This window comes from Rattus norvegicus, chromosome 5 (assembly GCF_021556685.1).
Source record: "Rattus norvegicus strain SHRSP/BbbUtx chromosome 5, alternate assembly SHRSP_T2T, whole genome shotgun sequence".
Taxonomy (NCBI): domain Eukaryota; kingdom Metazoa; phylum Chordata; class Mammalia; order Rodentia; family Muridae; genus Rattus; species Rattus norvegicus.
This window is the reverse complement of record NC_141538.1, coordinates 68,921,619-68,943,162: the sequence shown is the minus strand read 5'-3', so window position 1 is coordinate 68,943,162 and position 21,544 is coordinate 68,921,619. Positions and strand designations below refer to the sequence as shown.

Here is a 21,544-nt window from a genome sequence, read left to right as displayed (position 1 = left end):
CCAGGTTTCTTAATATGAGACAAAAAACCAACCAAAGAAAAAACAACAACAAAGCAATTGCTTCTGTCAAGTAGAAATCCATACAGAAGTTCTTCCTTTGGATTTTTATGAAAAGGTTGATGTATTAAAGTAACAACTATTGATGCTATTGTTTAAGTGCGACATCATATCAGATCACAATATTCTTAATATGGACAGAGCACATAGCTCAGTAGTAGAATGCTAAACATCTGGAAGACTCAGAGTTGAAGCCACCGCATACCACATGCACAAAATGTATGTTAAAGTTCATATAAGCAAAACCCACAAAAGTGATAGTGTGAAATGGAATGAAAGGGGTGGGCATTCCAGTTCTGTGCCCTTTGACCCTGACAGCAACGATGCAAAGAAAGGTTAAGCATGTGGGCTCATTGCTTTTACTAGAACCTAACTTCTTATGCCTCAGTTTCTACTTTTGTAGAATGAGTTACTAATATGGTGGTATCAATTTCTTAAGTTGTCAGGAGGATTAAATGAGGAGTGTGCATCACATCCTGAGAGAAGACTGCTTTCTAGAATCATGAGTGGAATACATGAGTTTTTGTGCTTCTTTATAACTAGAGTTTTCCTCAGTTTAGCTTTACAGAAACAGAGGGTAGCAATGGCTTGGAGTGTATCTTTAAGACAACAAAAGGAGGTCAAGGGGATACAGATCGGAAAAGAAGAAGTCAAAATATCACTTTTTGCAGATGATATGATAGTATATTTAAGTGATCCCAAAAGTTCCACCAGAGAACTACTAAAGCTGATAAACAACTTCAGCAAAGTGGCTGGGTATAAAATTAACTCAAATAAATCAGTAGCCTTCCTCTACACAAAAGAGAAACAAGCCGAGAAAGAAATTAGGGAAACGACACCCTTCATAATAGACTCAAATAATAAAAAGTACCTTGGTGTGACTTTAACCAAGCAAGTAAGAGATTTGTACAATAAGAACTTCAAGACTCTGAGGAAAGAAATTGAAGAAGTCCTCAGAAGATGGAAAGATCTCCCATGCTCATGGATTGGCAGGATTAATATAGTAAAAATGGCCATTTCACCAAAAGCGATCTACAGATTCAATGCAATCCCCATCAAAATACCAATCCAATTCTTCAAAGAGTTAGACAGAACAATTTGCAAATTCATCTGGAATAACAAAAAACCCAGGATAGCTAAAACTATCCTCACCAATAAAAGGACTTCAGGGGAAATCACTATCCCTGAACTCAAGCAGTATTACAGAGCAACAGTGATAAAAAACTGCATGGTATTGGTACAGAGACAGACAGATAGACCAATGGAACAGAATTGAGGACCCAGAAATGAACCCACACACCTATGGGCACTTGATTTTTGACAAAGGAGCCAAAACCATCAAATGGAAAAGAGATAGCATTTTCAGCAAATGCTGCTGGTTCAACTGGAGGTCAACATGTAGAAGAATGCAGATCGATCCATGCTTATCACCCTGTACAAAGCTTAAGTCCAAGTGGATCAAGGACCTCCACCTCAAACCAGACACACTCAAACTAATAGAAGAAAAACTAGGGAAGCATCTGGAACACATGGGCACTGGAAAAAATTTCTGAACAAAACACCAATGGCTTATGCTCTAAGATCAAGAATCGACAAATGGGATCTCATAAAACTGCAAAGCTTCTGTAAGGCAAAGGACACTGTGGTTAGGACAAAACGGCAACCAACAGATTGGGAAAAGATCTTTACCAATCCTACAACAGATAGAGGCCTTATATCCAAAATATACAAAGAACTCAAGAAGTTAGACCGCAGGGAAACAAATAACCCTATTAAAAAATGGGGTTCAGAGCTAAACAAAGAATTCACAGCTGAGGAATGCCGAATGGCTGAGAAACACCTAAAGAAATGTTCAACATCTTTAGTCATAAGGGAAATGCAAATCAAAACAACCCTGAGATTTCACCTCACACCAGTGAGAATGGCTGAGATCAAAAACTCAGGGGACAGCAAATGCTGGCGAGGATGTGGAGAAAGAGGAACACTCCTCCATTGTTGGTGGAATTGCAGACTGGTACAACCATTCTGGAAATCAGTCTGGAGGTTCCTCAGAATATTGGGCATTGAACTGCCTGAGGATCCAGCTATACCTCTCTTGGGCATATACCTAAAAGATGCCCCAACATATAAGAAAGACACGTGCTCCACTATGTTCATAGCAGCCTTATTTATAAAAGTCAGAAGGTGGAAAGAACCCAGATGCCCTTCAACAGAGGAATGGATACAGAAAATGTGGTACATCTACACAATGGAATATTACTCAGCTATCAAAAACAATGACTTTATGAAATTCATAGGCAAATGGATGGAACTGAAAAATATCATCCTGTGTGAGGTAACCCAATCACAGAATAATATACATGGTATGCACTCATTGATAAGTGGCTATTAGCCCAAATGCTTGAATTACCCTAGATGCCTAGAACACATGAAATTCAAGACGGATGATCAAAATGTGAATGCTTCACTCCTTCTCTAAAAGGGGAACAAGAATACCCTTGGCAGGGAATAGAGAGGCAAAGATTAAAACAGACACAGAAGGAACACCCATTCAGAGCCTGCCCCACATGTGGCCCATACATATACAGCCACCCAATTAGACAAGATGGATGAAGCAAAGAAGTGCAGGCAGACAGGAGCCGGATGTAGATCGCTCCTGAGAGACACAGCAAGAATATAGCAAATACAGAGGCGAAGCCAGCAGCAAACCACTGAACTGAGAATAGGACCCCCGTTGAAGGAATCAGAGAAAGAACTGGAAGAGCTTGAAGGGGCTTGAGACCCCATATGAACAACAATGCCAAGCAACCAGAGCTTCCAGGGACTAAGCCACTACCCAAAGACTATACATGGACTGACCCTGGACTCTGACCTCATAGGTAGCAATGAATATCCTAGTAAGAGCACCAGTGGAAGGGGAAGCCCTGGGTCCTGCTAAGACTGAACCCCCAGTGAACGTGATTGTTGGGGGGAGGGTGGCAATGGGGGGAGGATGTGGGGGAACACCCATCAAGAAGGGGAGGGGGAGGGATTAGGGGGATATTGGCCCGTAAACCAGGAAAGGGAATAACACTCGAAATGTAAATAAGAAATACTCAAGTTAAAAAAAAATAAAATAAAATAAATAAATTAAAAAAAAAGAAACCCTATGGCTATTTAAATGCAGCTCTGTGCCTTTGAAGTGGCATGGAGTTAAGCTGCAGTGGAGAAAGACATCTGGTTGTGATATCTGAGGAACCTGATCAAAATTGCATGTTTGAGTTCGCTGCCCTCTCTTTAAGAATTACCAAGGCAATGTAGGTAAGAACATGATGGAATGAAACTGCTACCATTCGAGTAACAGTAACTTCCGACCACATGCAGACATTGACAATATTCAGTATTAACAAAACTGTTAGAGCAGGTTGTGTTTGGGGACTGTGGTGGCTTTCTGTGGATAAAAGAGCTTTAAAATTAAGTCAAAAGAAAGACAATGATACGCGATCATCAACCAGGTAACACGATGGCATAAGTGTAAATCCACCATCTTTGTGATACACCCACCCTGTGAGCTATTGTCACAGAGAACAGGAAGGACTTTCCCAAGCTCTCAGGAACTTTCAGTGAATGGTAGAGCCTGCGGGAGTGGAACCTCTAGTGCTATTTCACTACCCTTTTACACTGAACACTTGTAATTAGCAAAATGAGATGTTGACACATGCCAACTGCTTAGCACAATGCCCCGAACTTGGTAAAGGTTCAGTTCCTTCTCTTGCTTTTAAATATCTATCCTCTCCCCACCCCACGCACATGATTTCAGTGTGAGAGTCAAGGTTGACTCCACTCTCCTTTCTTAGCTTTGAAAATGCGGAATTCCCTCTCCTGCTACTGCTTTCTGACAGCCTTGTGTTTTTCCTTTCCCTCAACCTGACTCCTAAATGATGGCGCCCTCCAAAACTCTGTCCTCCCCACCTTCCTAAATTACCTTTCCCTTCTTTCTCATTTGGAATTTTCATTTCTTTCTGCCACTTCCATCCTCAACACCACCTCCAAATACCCTCCGGTCTTGCCTGTTTGGTATAGCCTTCCCAGCGGCACAGTGTTCACAGAGGCTGCAGATGCGGAAGCTGGAAGCAGCATGTTTCTTCCCTCTTGTATTCTCTCTCCTACTACGATCCATCACCACTGTTTCAATAGCAGGTAATCTCAGTGCTGTCTTAGGTTCCTCCTTCCTCCCTTTGAACTACACCATAGCCAGCCAGTAGCCAACATAGATGATTTCAGAGCCCGCTTGTATTTATCCCATTTTCTTTGATCACGTACAGCCGCCTTACCCATGATTCATGCGATCTTACCTACGTCACTGAAATTCGTTCTGTCTGCTCTTACAATCTTTGGGATTTCGGGGCCTCTAGACCATCATTGACTCTGCTGTTAAACGGTTAACATCCTATCCTGCCTAACCATCAGGCCTAACCATGAGAGGCTGAGACAAAGATTTTACCATGAGCTCGAGGCCAGCTTGGCCTACATAGTGAGTTTGAAGTATTGCTTGGCTACAGAGTAAGACCTTGTCTTAACAAATATACTGGAACATAATTACCCTGCGCGGGTAGACAATGTCATTCCCAGAAGACATTGGTTATTAAAGGGGAACTGAAGTGTGAGGCACAGGCTATTACCCTGTAAGTTACGGTCAGGGAGGCATCACAGGTCTGCAAACAACATGGGATATTACCATTGCTCTTGGCTAGTCACCGTAACTATGTGTTAAGGCTCGATTGTGGAAGATATCTCATACTTTGGCCCTGGGACACAGTGGAATCCATCTCAAATTGATTAGGCAATTTCATCCCTGCTGATGGAGAAAAGACATCAGTGTAGAGCTAGGAGCAGTTGGTAGTTTCTGGGACAGGAAGGATAGTTCTTTTTGGAGGTTGTGGCCACTGGGAGGATTCTAATGTTGCAGTGAAATCAGCAGATTTATGAAAAGAGACATACAGATTCATTCTCCCTCTCCCACCACCCATGTAAACATAAAAGCAGCGACTGCTTACAAACCACCATGATATTGAGCTTTCCAGCCTTCAGAATTATGATGAAGACATTGTTGTTGTTAAAGTCACTTTCTATGTTGTACTTTGTTGTGCAGTATGAGATAATACATGGCTGTTTCGATAAAATAAGCAACTCTATCTGAAGCAAACACAGTGGTTTTTGCCCTTCACATGTGTTTGGTGAATGAGATCCCCCCCCCCCCACACACACACAAACAGAAGCACAGTCTTGGCCAGCAAGGGTGATGAGCCATCCCTCATTTTGTGGACTATACCTACTGCGTCTCTTAATTCACTTTCTCACAAGGACAATGCTTAAATAACCAGTGAAGGATGGGAAGATAGTTCAGTGTTAAACGCACTCTTCCAGAGGACCTGAGGCCAGTTCCCAGCACCCACATCAGGTGACACATGGTTTCTAGCTTGTCAGGGCACACGCATACACATGTGAGCATACATTCACTCAGACACACAGACACAGAATAACAATAATTGTTTTAAATAGACCGAAAGCAAAGACCACCTGTGTATATTTAGTCAGCTGGATATTTTTTCTCTGGTCTATCATATTGCTTTTTCGTTTACTGTGGATTACATCAATACAGAGTTCTTTTTAAATTTTTTTCTTTTACTGGATTTTTTTAAACTTACATTTTAAATGTTATCCCCTTTCCTGGTTTCCCCTTCAGACACCTGCTATCCCATCCTCTCTCCCCCTTCTTCTATGAGAGTGCTTCCTCACCCACCCACCCATCCACTCCCACCTCACCTCCCCACCCTGATATTCCCCTACACTGGGTCATCAAGCCTTGACAGGAACAAGGACCTCTCCTCCCTGTGATGTCCTACAAGGCCATCCTCTGCTACATATGTGGATGGAGCCATAGGTCCATTCCTGTGTTCTCTTGGCATGGTGGTTTAGTCCCTGGGAGCTCTGGGGGTGAGGGGTCTGTTTGATTGATATTGTTGTTCTTCTTATGGGTTTGCAAAAACCCCTTCAGTTCCTTCAGTCCTTCCTCTAACTCCTCCAATGAGGACCCCATTCAATAGTTGGCTGTGAGCATCGACCTCAGATACAGAGTTTTAATGGGCAGATTTATAGTTATATCAGGGGAGAGATAAATATGGGGAAGAAATTAAAATTAAATGGGTCATAAAGTTTTCTTTTGATATCCTGCTACTAGAATTTTGTTTGGTTTTTCTAATTTAATCAAATGTATGGGTACATAGAAGGGATGCTGACTATATAGTAGTACAAAACTGGCAGGCATAGCTTTCATCTGAGAAAGCCCCATGAAAATGGAAACGAATGCTGACATTTGGGAATGCTCATCATAGATTAAAGTAAGGTCCAAGAGCAAGGACATGGCAGTGAATAATTCAGGGCTTGGGCAGGCTGTGGTCTGAAATGCTCAGGGACCATGCCTGTCCTACGGGCAGCCTCAGAACTGAGAAAGAGCAGAGCTCAGCATACATTACGTGCATGAGAAAGTGTGAGCAATGAATGAGAGTGGGCAGAACGAGTGGTCTTGGAACAAACACTTCTAGACTATTTTTGGGAAAAGGTGGGTGTGCTGATTTGAATGAGAATGGCCTCCATAGGTTCGGATATTTTAATGCTCAGTCATTAGTTGATAGTTTGGGAAAGATTCGGAGGTATGGCCTTGGAGGAGGTGTGTCACGGAGTAGGATTTGAGTTTCAAAAGCCCATATCAGGCCTAGTGTCTCTATGTCTGTTTGTCTGTCTGTTTCTGTCTCTCTGTCTGTGTCTGTGTCCTATGCCTGTGCCTGTGCTTGGCTGTCTGCCTCTCTCTCTCTCTCTCTCTCTCTCTCTCTCTCTCTCTCTCTCTCTCTCTCTCTGTGTGTGTGTGTGTGTGTGTGTGTGTGTGTGTGTGTGTGTCTGCTGCTGCTGTAAGGGGAGAAACTCCAAATGGTATTGATGAACAGTCGGCCTAGCTGAACTCCTCCGATGGGCTGAAAAATGCCAGATTTTATTGCTGCATTGACTCTTTTATTTTGCAAGGCTTGCATTTGTCTTCCCTCTGCAGAAGATGCCTGGCAGAGGTCTTTGCTTATCACACAGTATCTATTGCTTCCTTAGCGAGCAGTATCTATTTAACTGGAAATAATTGTTTTTATTTCTATTCTAGATTAGCGACTTTAAAACTAATTATAGCTGCAGAGACTCTGACTACTGAAGGTACGCAGAGTAACAATACTGACTGATGATTCCTTTGCTCTAGATGAAAGGAACTGGACTTGGGGCCCAGGAGACAGCACAGTCAGTAACAAACTTGCCATGAAGCAGGAAGACCGGAGTTCAGACCTGGGAACCCATGTAAAAATGCTAACCCATGTAAAAATGCTAACCCATGTAAAAATGCTAAGCATGAGGCTGAGAAGATGGCTCGACATTTAAGCTCTCTCACTGTTCTTGCGTCGGACCTGGGTTCAGTTCCTAGTCTACACATAGTACCTCATAACCATTTGTTACTCTAGGTCCAGGGGACGCCTTCTGGTTTTGACAGGCACTACCCATATGTAGTACAAATACACCCATGTAGGTAAAATATACATATAAAATTGGAGATTAATAAATAAATACCTGGATACTGGCATGAGTTTGTAAGCCCAGTCTAAAGAGACTCAGCTGGATCCCTAAGTCTTGTAGGTAAAACAGCTTATTCAGCAAGCCCTACTCCTTATAGGCTGTGAATAAATGCACACCTCACTTTGCTCTATTAAGGACGAGAGGAGTCCCACGGGCCTACTGGTTAACCTCATGTGAGATTTTCACCCAGATTATGTTCTTGCATATTTGAGGATTGCATATTGAAACCCACAGTCCTATGTTCTCTTGCGAAACTGACTCGCTGGCCTAGAGCTGACTTAACTAACAGTCAGTTTCTGAAACAGCCTAGGTCCATAAAGTGCTTCCCAAACTTTGAAGCAGGATTCACAGAGCATGAATCTTATGGACCATTTGAATTCAGAACATAAAAAGTCCAAGTCTATAGAGCTGCGCTGTATGGCCACCCGAATTCGGCAACACTGTGAACGCTAAAAGATTGTACACACATGGAAGAATGAAACACTCATCCAAAACGAACAGCAAAGGATGCCTAGGAAGGAGGCACAATTGTAATTGTAATGGTTATTAAATTGCTTGCTACAATTTATGGTCAGGCCTATCCACACTCCTCAGATTTTTTTATTCTTAAAAACTCCCTTTTAGCTTGGTTTCCAGTATCAGACATTGAGCAAGCCTTTAGTTCCAGTTAGACAGCTGTTGGTTCCTCCCAAGATAGAAGGGCTGTTATTGCGCGCCTCTGCGGATATCTTCGTGGTCCAGTCACTGGTGTGCTTCATAGCCTACATCCGGGTAGGACTACCAACTGCTCATCCGCCTCGGCAGCTGGCATAGCATCTTCTTATACAATGAAGGCCACCTCTCTCTCTCTCTCTCTCTCTCTCTCTCTCTCTCTTTTGCATTTCACAATACATTTATTGAAGCATCGTATTTTCCTGATAGCTTTTCACTTTTAATGCTTTTATATATTGTTAAAATAGAGTTGTAAAGGACTTACAGTAAATTATTTTTTGTCAGATTTGCAAGAATTGTGCTATTGCGGTATTGATATGTCTTTGGATTTTTTTCCCCTTGTAAGCTAAGGTTCGTCATATACCCAGTAATTTTGGAAAGTATCCTGAACATTTTATTTTATCTTATTTTATTTTTTTATTAACTTGAGTATTTCTTATTTACATTTCGAATGTTATTCCCTTTCCTTGTTTCTGGGCAAACATCACCCTAATCCCGCCCCCTCCCCTTCTTGATGGGTGTTCCCCTCCCCATCCTCCCCCCATTGCCACCCTCCCCCCAACAATCACGTTCACTGGGGGTTCAGTCTTAGCAGGACCAAGGGCTTCCCCTTCCACTGGTGCTCTTACTAGGATATTCATTGCTACCTATGAGGTCAGAGTCCAGGGTCAGTCCATGTATAGTCTTTAGGTAGTGGCTTAGTCCCTGGAAGCTCTGGTTGCTTGGCATTGTTGTACATATGGGGTCTCAAACCCCTTCAAGCTCTTCCAGTTCTTTCTCTGATTCCTTCAACGGGGGTCCTATTCTCAGTTCAGTAGTTTGCTGCTGTCATTCGGAAGGCCACCTCTTAAGGAGTGAATTTCAACTCGATTCCTCCAAGTACTGCGTCTGCAGTGTTCGGCGACTTGACGTGGTGCAGCTGGCTATTTAGTACACCAGTCCAAAAAGCTGGGGGTGAAGCAACTCATTCTGCATGCAGAGGATCTAGAAGTAGAGGGGCCGGCTTGGAATCTGCTCTAAATTCACATATATTCTTGGTTTTGATGCTCGGGGTCTTACTTTGTAGGAAGGAGAACCAGTGGGTAAGGTTAAGGACAAAGTGAGCAACATGGAGGCTTTGTGGTTAGCCTTCAGATATTACTGCCACAGGTGACACCGTTCTTGACAAGGGACAGAAGGATCTTTCATATATCAATTCCAGTCAAAAATGTTGAAAACAATGAGAACTTAAAAAACTTCCATGGTCTAATCATCCAGAACACAAATCCCCATTCCAAAGACAAAAGATGCCATGGCATTTCTGATAGCTAAGACATCTGTGGCAGATTTTATTTTTGATTGAATAAGTCATTTAAAGGGGGTTTGAGTGAGCTGAGAGACGCCTCATTAATCCACGCACATGAGGCCTTCTCAATCTTTCAAGAAACGGTTGAAGGTATCCCACGTATAATTTCTAAGGGAAATGTAATTTTCTTGCCATCTTAAAACTTTCCTTCATTTATAATTGAAAGAGGTTTTCAGTATGAGAGCTATGGGCTTAATCAGCAGGCACAGCCAGTGCACCAAGCAAAGCCTGACTTTCCAGCAGTTGTACAGCCTACGATTAAATCATCCATGCAGCTGTGGCTTTCTGAGTTCTTAATTGGCTTTGGGAAGACCAGTAGAATTCTGGCCTCATGTGTAGCCTCCTGGCCTCTCACTTGTCCTAACAAATCAAGTAAGCACTATGCTATTACTTACGGCCGGTTCATGTTGCAGTCATAAATAGCCACATTAAAATTTTAATGTGTGATTTTGCCAGAAAAGATGACTTACTTAAGGATTTAAATGTGGATTAATTGCCTTAGTCTAAGGATTACATTTGACAGGTTTTGCCGGTGGAATATTCTCAAGGCTCACTGGCATTCCCAGAAGTATATTTTAGCATACAATCTTTTACACTTACTTATTCCTCCACAAGGCACAATTATTATCTACTTCTAGAATATTTATAGAAATGTTTGGCAAACTGGATGATGCATGTTTTGGTGAACCCAAAACAAAACAAAAATAAAAAATCTGACTTACTCCTCCAGTCCAAACTATGAGAATTTTTGTTTGTTATTCATAATAGGAGTCCTTTTCTCATCATGAGCTTTTAAGTCTGAGATCTATTTAGAAAACATTGCTTTGAGAAGTGATTTCCATATCACAGAGAGAGCAAATCTAACCCTGGACATCAGGCATGCCAAGCAGAGCCAAATGTTAAAGATGACGACTGGAAGAAGAAAACTGAGGTCCATACCTCTTCCCCTGTTTGCTTTAAAGTGGTTTTAAACGGAAGCATTGCTGCTGTTTTAATTCCCCTGAGGAAAGGAGCAGGATTCTTTTCTTTCCTGGCGCATTCATTGCTACTTTACTTGGAAATGAGGCAAAATGAGAAGAAAAGGAAGAACTCTTTTCCCCCAAACAACTAGTTTGTCTTTCTTTTGAATTAAAACAGGTAGATTCCCCCCATTTCAGAAAGACTTAGATGTTCCAGTTTTCTGTTAGGATAAGCAGATAAGGAGTTTCCTAATTTCCATTGTGTCTTAGGTAGTGCCACATCCAAACACAGGCGAAGACGAGAGACTCTCCCATCCCTGGGGCTGGCTGGCAGGCTGTTCCCAGGTGCTAGTCTGAATCTGCTTCCTTCAGGTTGCATCTAAATGAAACCAATTATCCCGTGGAAAGCAATTAGGTGGCGACTTGATATGAAACTTTCATCCCACAGTTGTGTGCTAGCCACATTTCATCTCAAGTTATTTAAATCTTCATAAGCATGTGGATACCATGTGATGGTCTCGTGTTAGCAGAGGGGCACCGTAAACCAAGTACATATTGAACTATTTTTATTATCAGCTATCCTAATACATTAATTTAAAACTAAACCGTCACCAGGTGACCACAACTTGTTGCCTATTTATTTTGCCAGACTTTCTATTTTTCCCACACACAACCCATACCAGATTTAATATACGTGTGTGTGTGTGTGTGTGTGTGTGTGTGTGTGTACATATTGGAATCACATCCCAGGCAGTTCTACAGATTTGTTTTCTCTTAACAATACACTGTGACTGTCTTTTTGTGTCAGTACACGGAACTGTTTATATATCTACGTCTATGCTTCTCTTTGCCTTCTTCTACCACTGCCATTTCTGGCTATGGAGACCAGATCATTCTGGGGGTGTGCTCAGGGCCAGACTCTCCTATTGACTGCTGTGTTGCATAGACTAGGTCCCTGACTTAGGATGAAGTGGGGAGACACAAATAGCAGCAAAGAGGAGAGTGTTGGAAGCTACAGTCGGTCAAATTTGTGTGTATATTTCAAAGGAAACCACCAAAGGAATTTGAGCAGAGTCATGAGACATGTCACTGAAGAAGGTAAAACTTGTAGAAACTTGTAGGAGACTGTAGCCGAGGCTTGGAGTAGAGAATTCAGGATTGGAGCAAAGATTGCTTACGGGTCTCATCTGGCTTTGAGAGGACCTCTCTTACATATGCCTTCTCTCGCATGCAGAACAAGTTCGTGTTAACCTCCTTAGGTCTCTCATCTACAAACAAGTATAAGAAAAAGATCCCCATGTATAGCTTCTTTTTTACCGTTGTGAAAATATGAAATGAATCATCTCTAAGTTTTTCTCGAGCATTTACTAAAGAGCAACCATAAGGATACTAGCAATGCACAAAGTGGTTTCGACTCGGAACAGGAGACACTGTACTAAAAGATCTGAGGCTAGGTGAAGAGAAGAAGCTTTATTCCAAACACAAAATTTTGAGATGCTCCTCACAGAAAAATGACAACAGCTTGAATCAACGGAAGTAGAAATGATAAAGCATGTTGTGTATGACTCCATCCATAACGCCAAAGAACACATGGGACTCTCTGATTAGTTGCTATCTGATATTCCAACTGTTACCAGATGATTAGAAATGGCCACCCCTGAAGATACATGCACAACTACATATTAAAATTAATATAAAGATGTGAGGTAGAATATCATGGGGGTTTAGAATAATTCCTGAATGATTCATGCATTCATTAAAGTACTCCAAATTCCCAAGACAAGAAAGCTCTGGTTCCCCAGTATCTTCTCATATAGAGAGACACCCAAAGGGAAAGGCAGCATAAACTCTGTCAGACACTTGAACACCAACGGCTACTTTCATTTTGAAAGGGCTGGATGACTTCAGTAGATTTGACTATCCCTTGCCACAGGTAGCTCTCTAAATCTCTTGAGTTAACAGCATCGCTGCATTGTAAGATTTGGTGTACTCATCGTGACTTTACCAAATTGGAAGCACCGAATGAAGCAAATGTCTTTCAATTAACTTGAATTAGGTCATATTGTCCCCAAATGCACTTGGTTAGGAAGATGTTAAATCGACCTAATATTCCTTAAAACCACTTTTCCGATTAAGATTTGGCCTCAGAGAGGCCCTGTTCAGCTTCTCGTGTTTTGAAGGGATTGCCAGCTCCACCACAGGAACTAGAACTTGGAGTCGCTTGAACGGTTTAGCATTCTCTGGACACATATGTCAATTTCTTAATGTACTTTCTAAGTTGAAATAAGATGAAAACAGGCATTAAGCCGCTTAGAGATCTGAATTAGAAGAACAATTACCCTAATACACGTGATAGGTAAAAGCTCTCTGAGCCAGAACCTGTAATCTCCCTGTTCTCATGAAAAGCTGTCATTCTAAGGACAGCCTTGCTTGATTGGAGGCCATGAAAGAGATTCTCTGAGCCTCTTTTCTGTTATCCTTGTGGACTGATGTATGTTCCTTTTGAAAACGATCGTTCCACTTTGAAACTTACCGTGCATGGCCTAATGCAGAATCTGTTTTCTTTGGCACTCAAGACATTCTGCCATTCTGCTAGGATGTGTGCCTTGTCCATGGGAAATGTACTCAATGGAATGTGAAATTACTTTAGAAGGCACAGTTAGAGCATCCAACTTAGGCTGAGCGTGCCAAGCAGAGGAGGTTTAGGAAGTTGTGTGCAATCTTGGCTAACTGATAATGTTTTCTAGGCACTAGGGCTTTGTAGATGCCAGGCAAACACTCTTGTCCTGAGAGCCATCCAAAGCCCTGCTGCTTCTGCCTTTTGATGGTTCCCAAGGGCCACCAGAAGGTTGAGAACTTATACCACTCAACCATTCCAACGTCTTCATATTTTCTTACATCTTCCTGTCAAAACTGTCCTAGAAAATGCAGCGAGGGCGTTGGGTTGAGTGCCAGTGACTATACCTGGCAGCTTGCTGTCCCCTTCTCTGCTACCAATGGCACTAAACAAGTCACTAAGGTTCTCTGTATCTTATTTTCTTCATCTGCAAAGTAGACATCTACCGACAAGGGCTAAAGTGGACATTAATCTATTTATATATGGAAAGCATAGATTCAGCCTGGCGTACAGTAAGCAGTATAAGTATGCTTCTAGCCCCTGGAATCCTCAAGCTCTGTGCTGGTGGCAAGCCAAAGAGGGCTGATCATGTAGGTGTCATGGCCTGTCTATCCTCCTAAGTAGAAGATGGGTGTTCAGGGATTTGAGTCGTTCTTCTGACAGCTCTCTTTTCATTTACCTGTGACTCTTCTTGCCAGGATGGGCAAGAACTTTTAACTTTGCCTCAACCTTTTCAAGTTTGCTTCTCATGGTGTAGATTAATATGTTCCCTGTCTGTAGGTGCTTATTGAAATGTTTGTCATCAGACAGTTATTTCTCCCTAGACTTCAGTATTTCCTGATTTATCCTTACTTATGTATTCTTAAAATAAAGTATGTAAGGAGCTCAGTCCAATAACAATTTATGCCAGAGATATAAAATCACATACAATAAAAAATAAAAATAAAAAGTTTACATAGTTTAAAGTGGTCTGATACAACCTCATTTTTATTTTTGTTTTCCATTTTTCAGTATCACAGAAGATGACAACTCAATGTTCCTTTTCACAAGATTTGAGAACTGTGACTGTGAGACGCTAACTAGGAATGTTCTTGGTTCAAATGTGCTGTGAGTACCTTTTTGGAAACAATTATTGACTCAGGAAAGAAAGGCACTTGAGAGATTATCTAACCTCTGTTGTTACAGAAAAGGGAACGAAAGCTCAGAGGTTAAATGGCTAGTTTGAGGTTCCAGAACAAGTTAGATACAGAGATCTCCCCTAGCTTTGAGGTGTAATACCTAATTTTCATAAAATATATTTAGTATATGTTAGACACACAATAAATTGAATCTGGACATACCACCCGGTTCCAGAAGTAGAACATCTTCAAGGAATTACAGACTTCTTTATATGTATATGATGTATATGTATATGTGTATATGTGTTTGTATGTAGATGTGTATGTATGTATATATGTATGTATGTATGTGTAGGATGTATATGCATATGTATCCCTAATCTTTGTCTACTGCATTTTGTTGTATCTCCTAAGATTGTCATCATTTTCCTGAATTTTATTCTTTGCACACTGTATGCTTTTGTAGAATGACATATTAATGAGCATGTATGTGTTTTCATATACATATGATTATAAGTAAATGCACATCTATACACATGCCTCGAGAGGGAGAAAGACAGAGAGAGGTAGAGAGACAGGAACAGAGATAAATACAGTGTTTCAAATATTCCAGGGCAGGCCCAAAATGATGTATGGTCAAAAATGACCTTGAACTTCTGATCCTTATACAGCCACCTTCCAAATGCTGGTACTACAATTGCATACTACAACTGGGTTTGCATGGTGCCGAGGATAAAGGTCACACACACACACACACACACACACACACACACAGAAACTCAGTTCATCAACGTATTCATAAATGCAAGTGTGTGTGTGTGTGTGTGTGTGTGTGTGTGTGTGTGTGTGTGTGTAGATCCATCATTGACTTTGGGTGTCTTCTTCAATCACTCTCCTGCGTATATATTGAGGTAAGGCCTCTCAGAGCTCTCGGATCTTGGTTAGTCTAGTTAGTGAGCTTTTCCTCTTGCTCTATCTCCAGTGCCCAGGGATTATAGATAGGCTGCCTCACAGTGATGGGTACTGGGTATAGGGAACCCTGGCAGGCTGTCACATCCATGTGGGTGCTGGGAATATGAACTCAGGTCCTCATGATTGCACAGCTATCAGTTTGCTCATGGAGACATCTTTCTAGCCACAGATCATATATATTTTTAAAAGAAGACATTTTATATCACCGTTTTGTTTTTTTACTCAGTATGTGTTCATTCATCTATACCTTTGCAATTAACTGAGGCTCATTCAAATTTCACTGTACATGCTGAAGGTGTCTTTCTTAGTGTTTGCATGGTGGAGCTAGAATGGTATAAATAACCCCTATCATGCCACCTGAGGCATAGTTAAAGTTTTTCAGCAATATGCACTTATGAGTGGTCTTTCTGGAACATAGGATAATATGTACTTTCAACTTTGTAAGATAATACAAAAGTGTTTTTATTTCCCATACCTATCAAGCAGGGTTTTAGAACTTCCTGCAGTCTGAAACTTACCTAATAACTAGAACATTAAACATCTTGCACATATTTATTTACCCTTTGTGCTTTATATGAAATGTCTACTTACATATATGTTGTGGTTCTGCAGCTTTGTGTGCTTCTTTCCTTTTGTCTTGTAATAGTCTGTAATAACCGTGATACCACCTTTAAAGTCAGATACTAAGATGCAAACAAATTTCCTAGGTGTTTACTGTCTTTGCAAACTTCTCTAAGTGTTTTGTTTTGTTTTGTTTTGTTTTTACTGTGCATAGAAATTCTTGATTCTAATATTGCCTTCAAGATGGGTTTCATTATACCAAAGGTATTAGAAATCAGAACAGGAAAGAGATTGTCTCCAAATTATAGGGATTGAGTAAGTACAGATAATGTTATATCAGAGTCAATCCCATGCCCCACATGGAATGATGAATCTAACCAGAAATTAATTTAAATCAAAAGGAGAATTCCTAACGTGTATAGAAAATAATCCATTGCTCAAACAACTCAACAGATGGGACTGCTTCAAGCCCTCATACACAGAAAAAGTCCTGTAAAGAGCCAGCTGCTAACTGACTTGTTTATCTCGGAGAGCCTCTCCATTTGGTGTCCTTTTCTCCTCTTGAATGTTAAGCAGCTTTAACGTTACTGTTTCTGCAAATATCTCAAACACTAAAAGCAGCCAACATGGAATACAGAAACAAAGTCTTGTGGCCATTATTCTCTACTCTAAGGACATCATCCAATTTGTTTTTTCTCCCCTGCAGAGCTGCCCAGAGGTTGCTTCTGTTGGACTCTCTGGTCCCGTCCCCGCCACCCCTCTGATTCCTTTCATTAGGGTCATCGGTGGCCTCACTGAAGAGTTCATAGGTTACTTTCCCATGCTAAGATTTGATGCAGCTGCAGTAACCCACAGTTCTAGTTGGGATTCACCTCTGCTCTCGATTCTCTCATTTTTCCGATTCTCAGAATTCTACCTCAAACCTTGTGATGGTTTGAATAAAAATGGCCCCCATAGGCTCCTAGGGAGTGGCAGGATTAGGAGGTGTGGCCTTGTTGGAGGAAGTGTGTCCTGGAGGTGGGCTTTGAGGTCTCAGATGCTCTAGCCAGGCCCAGTGCCATTCTCTTCCTGATGCCTGTTGATTCAGATGTAGACACTCAGCTACCTCTCCAACATCATGTCTGCCCATGTGCTACCATGCCTCCTGCCGTGACGATAATGGACTGAACCTCAGAACTATAAATCAGCTTTCCTTTATAAGAGCTGCTGTGATCATGGTGTCTCTTTACAGAAATAAAACCCTAACTAAGACAAACCTCATCTGTCAACTGTCCTCAGGTGCATACTTCAAATAGTAGAGGTATTTCCAGGATTTTACTGTTAGCTTAGTGTTCTTTCTCTGATGTTTGTCCTAAAGGAACACACATTCTCTGAGAAATCAATTGTCTGTTGGGTAGTGAAATCCTTATTTGTGCATGAACACCTTTCCTAGGCTCCAGGGTTTACTTTACATTGAGCTTCTCCATAGTTTCAACCTCCACCCGGATCTTGATGATTGGAGGATCTACTGCTGTAATCCAAAGCCCGCTTCCATACTCTAGTGCCTAAAAAAGCATAAAGATGTAGAGTTTAGACCTTTATTTCTGAATCCATATGCAACACCTGCCCCAGATGTTCCTTAGGCAACGTATGCTCAAGATTTTCCATTCTGAATCAATTCGTCTCTTCCTTCCTCCTACTGAAACCCTCTCTCATACAGTGGTGTCTCTGGAAATCACATTACTATCAATACAGTCTTTCAAGCCAGAAAATGGAACACCATCCTTGAGTCTTATTTGCTTATTCAGCCAGTGTCTGAAGAGGCAGCTCTTGTCTTAGCATCCTGAGTGCAGGCTGTGCGTGTGATACTGAAATTCTCTACATTTCTCCAGGATGTTCTCCTGTCTGCTGCTCTTTAATTCAAGATGTCATCGTTTCCTTCCAACACTATCAAAGAGTTTGCTCAGATTACTGTTTTGGTCTCACCTAAGTTCGCAGCATGTATCACTGAAGCACCTTCTCTAAAGCACAGGCATACCAGTCACTTCTTTCTAGAGGATAAAAACAACTCAAACTCTAGTCTACCACCCCAACTCCTTACAGGCCAACTCTCTTCTCTACAAGTGACAAGTCATACATTTCCATTGAAGGTGAAGGCGATCTACACGTCTTGCTCTGTGATTACTTACATATTTTTATTATTATTTATTTGCTATTATTAAAGGTGTTTGTAGGTCCTTTGTTTTCTCTAGGTGGCACTCCTTCAGATCCTCATTTATTACTGCTCACACGGAAGTCATTACCACCACCACCAAGCTGTTAGTACTTCAAGGAATATGGGCAAGCTTCGTGTATCTTTGTAATCTTACCATGCACAGTGAACACTTACTCAAGGTTTATAGAATAGATCAAGGTTCATGGTGTACCTTACTTAGCGTCTCTTCTACAAAAGCATGGGCTCCCCTAGCTCTAGCAACAGTTCTAGAACCTAAACACAGAGGGTTATGCTTTTACCTAGGACGATCAGCTGATTTTGAGAACATTTGTTCTGATGTGATGCTGCCCAGAGATTAAGGTACTGTAGGTATAAAGTGAAAAATACTAAAAGAAGAACAATGAGGAAACTGACATAATACTCTCAGAACAATGATTAAATAGTAATTGTTTATATAAGGCACCGTGAATTAAAAAGAAAATAGTACTTATTTCAATAATACTTCTTAAGTTATCTTCCAACAACATAGGAACAGTCAGAGAAGACAAATTCTTTGTTGAGGAGTCTGATTAAAGTAGTTATCCAATGGCATAGAGCAAAAGGCACAACGTAAGACTTCCAGGACCAAGTTGGCAGATACCTTCCAGCTCCTGCCTTGGCCTTTGGAATGTCTCTTCTTGGAATGCCAGCACTGGGCTGTGAGAAGTCCAAGGCTGATAAAGAGGTGAAGGTAAATGCTTTACTAATGCCAGAAAATGCCTGACTGACATTTCAACCTCCAGTGAGAAACAAACTTAGCCTTGTCGAGCTTTCACCACTGACCTCTAACTGCATGTAACAGCCTGGGCAGGCTTTCAGATTCCTGACTCACAAAATAGGATGTAATAATTTTTAGACAATTAAATGATATGGTTGCTGCATAGCAGAGGAGAATAGAACAATAAATACAAATGTATATTGACCAAAGGGTGACTTGGTCAAAAGAAATAATTGCAACAAAAACAGGTCCGTGCTGCTTATATCAGATACACTTCAAAAAAGAAGTGATTTCCAATTGCAAAGGACATAGCTGTTAGCTGCTAGCCTTTGTCCAGGGACTCTCTCATGAGTATAAGCTCACTTTTTAATCTCTAGTTGGTGGCCAAGTAAGGGAATGAAAGCTCATATCACATTCTTGCAGTGTCCCCCACTCAGTGGCTAAAACAGATGGAGTAAATACTCTAGACATTTCTGTGTATCCTTTAATGAGTAAACCCTTCTCTGTAGCTCCCACTGTCCTGTCAGAGACTTCATCTGTCTGTAGCAGGGGCTAATATCTTCCTTGCCATCACCTTGTAAGAGGTGGTACTCCTCAATAAATTTGCTTCATGCCTCCTCCATCCATGCTTCCTAGAGAGCACAGTATGGACAATTGTCTTGCATTATCCTAGGAAAATGATAGCAGCAAATAGCACCTTACACTTTTTTAATGTACAAAACAAGCCTATAAATACTAATATAGCTAATATCCGGGCTATGGGTGGCATAAGGCTGCTACATGATTTATGATTGCTGAGATAAAATGTAACAGTGAACTTCATTAATGGCTACATAGACACTTCATAAACCAGGACTATAAATTAAAGGAGGAAATTTGTGGGCCACACATAGTTCATGGAAGTCCCAGGAAAATGGTAAGCATCTCACAGAGATCTCATTGGCCCTGCAAGGCGTTTGCTGTTTTATAGAAACCTCAGACCAAGTTCACTAATTCTGCAATTGTTTGGAGAGAGGATAGCAGAACAGAGGTGCTATAATATGGCTGATCTGGCAAAGGATCACATCCAAAGATATGATCCTGGCCGAATGCAGACATACTACACCTTTAATCCCTCTGGCTGGAATGCAGACATGCCCTTAGAACACACCTTTAATCCCATACAGTGACATCTAATTGAGGGGAAGACAAAGTGATGGATCAGAGAAAGATTTGACGTATGCCCCAACATTCACAGAAACAGACAGGAAAGAGGGGCTACTTAAAAAGGGGCAGTAAGGAAAGAGAATTAAGTGGGATTTGATTCAGTTCAGGTCAGTTTGGAGCAATTCAGTTCAGTCCAGTCCAGTTCAGTTCCTGGAGTTCAGAGGCAGTCTTTCAAAGCAGACCAATTCAGTTAGAAGCCAAGACAATCCAGTTTGAATCAATCAACTTGGAAAGGAGTTTGAGTCAGGACAGCTGAGTTGAACCAGCTAGCCAGAGCAAAGAAAAATCTAGAAAGGTGAGTTTATTCAGCAGTAAGTCTCAGAAGCTGAAACATTCTAGGCCTAGGTTAGAGACTGGAAGCTGAAGTCTTCAATGTCTTGGCTTGCAGAAGATTAGACTGTAGAGGGAATACAAGCTCCTGGGCCTAGGTCCAGGGGTAGTTTAGAACAGAGAAAGAGGTACTCTGGGCTCAGCTCAAACTGTATTTTCACAGATTGGGTATAGCTCTCATCTCATCATTTCATCAGCAGAAATAAAAGAGACATTTACCTTTACACACACACACACACACACACACACACACACAGAGAGAGAGAGAGAGAGAGAGAGAGAGAGAGAGAGAGAGAGAGAGAGTTCCTCCATACAGAATGATTATCTTCTCCCTCTCCTGAACCATAGACTAACAAAAAGCCAAGGGACAGGCAAGGGATATCTCCTTTGTAGTTGCTGGAGGGGGAAAAGATTCTAAAAACAATACAGTGGGTATCACCACTGCTTTTAGGTGCTTGGCATAACTTGAGCACAAGACCTTATTGCTGAGACACCTCACATTTTGGTGTTAGAACCTAAAGAAGTCAAGCTGGCGTAGTGCAGAAGGTGCTGTGCAAACCGTCGGGGGAGAAAAGTTCTCAAGAGTCCTGCCAAGTTGTAAATCCTGAAGATTACAGTAACCCACCTGGGAAGATGTGTCTAATGGTACAATAACATCACGAATGTCCGGAGTGGCCAAGAACTATCCGATTGGGTGTAAGGTCTGATCATTAGGTAGGGGCTCATTTCATATCATGCAAACGTAGTCAAGAATCTATAGTAGAGGAGAACTCAAAACTACCATGTTACTAAAATAAAGTAGTTTGCAATTGCCTTCCAAGTACTTATCCTTATACCCAAGGAAATTACAGCATAATCATCAAAGAACCTTCCTTTTCTCTCAGATGGAGGCTATTCCAGAGATCCACAACTGGTCAAAATGAGGACTATAAGCAACTGTGGAGCACCTACCCTAAATGGGACATTTGTAACAGAATATCTACATCCAAGGCTCAAGGAACACCCTGGAAGAGAAGGCAGAAAGATCGTAAGAAGCAGAGGGCTGGGAGGACTGCTGTAAGGTAGTATCT

At 41.5% G+C, this 21,544-nt stretch overlaps 1 protein-coding gene and 1 long non-coding RNA gene across 2 annotated transcripts in view; one reads left to right on the top strand and one right to left on the bottom strand.

Annotated features, from left to right (window-relative positions):
* The window catches only part of Plppr1 (phospholipid phosphatase related 1), a 290,841-nt gene that overhangs the window by 58,856 nt on the left and 210,441 nt on the right, over positions 1-21,544 (bottom strand).
* LOC148005780 (uncharacterized) overlaps positions 1-21,544 on the top strand; it is a 58,823-nt gene that overhangs the window by 33,704 nt on the left and 3,575 nt on the right. The window contains exons 3-4 of the long non-coding RNA XR_015620865.1: positions 14,348-14,443; positions 21,359-21,535. This is a non-coding gene — a long non-coding RNA (uncharacterized LOC148005780). The remainder of the gene's footprint in view (positions 1-14,347; positions 14,444-21,358; positions 21,536-21,544) is intronic.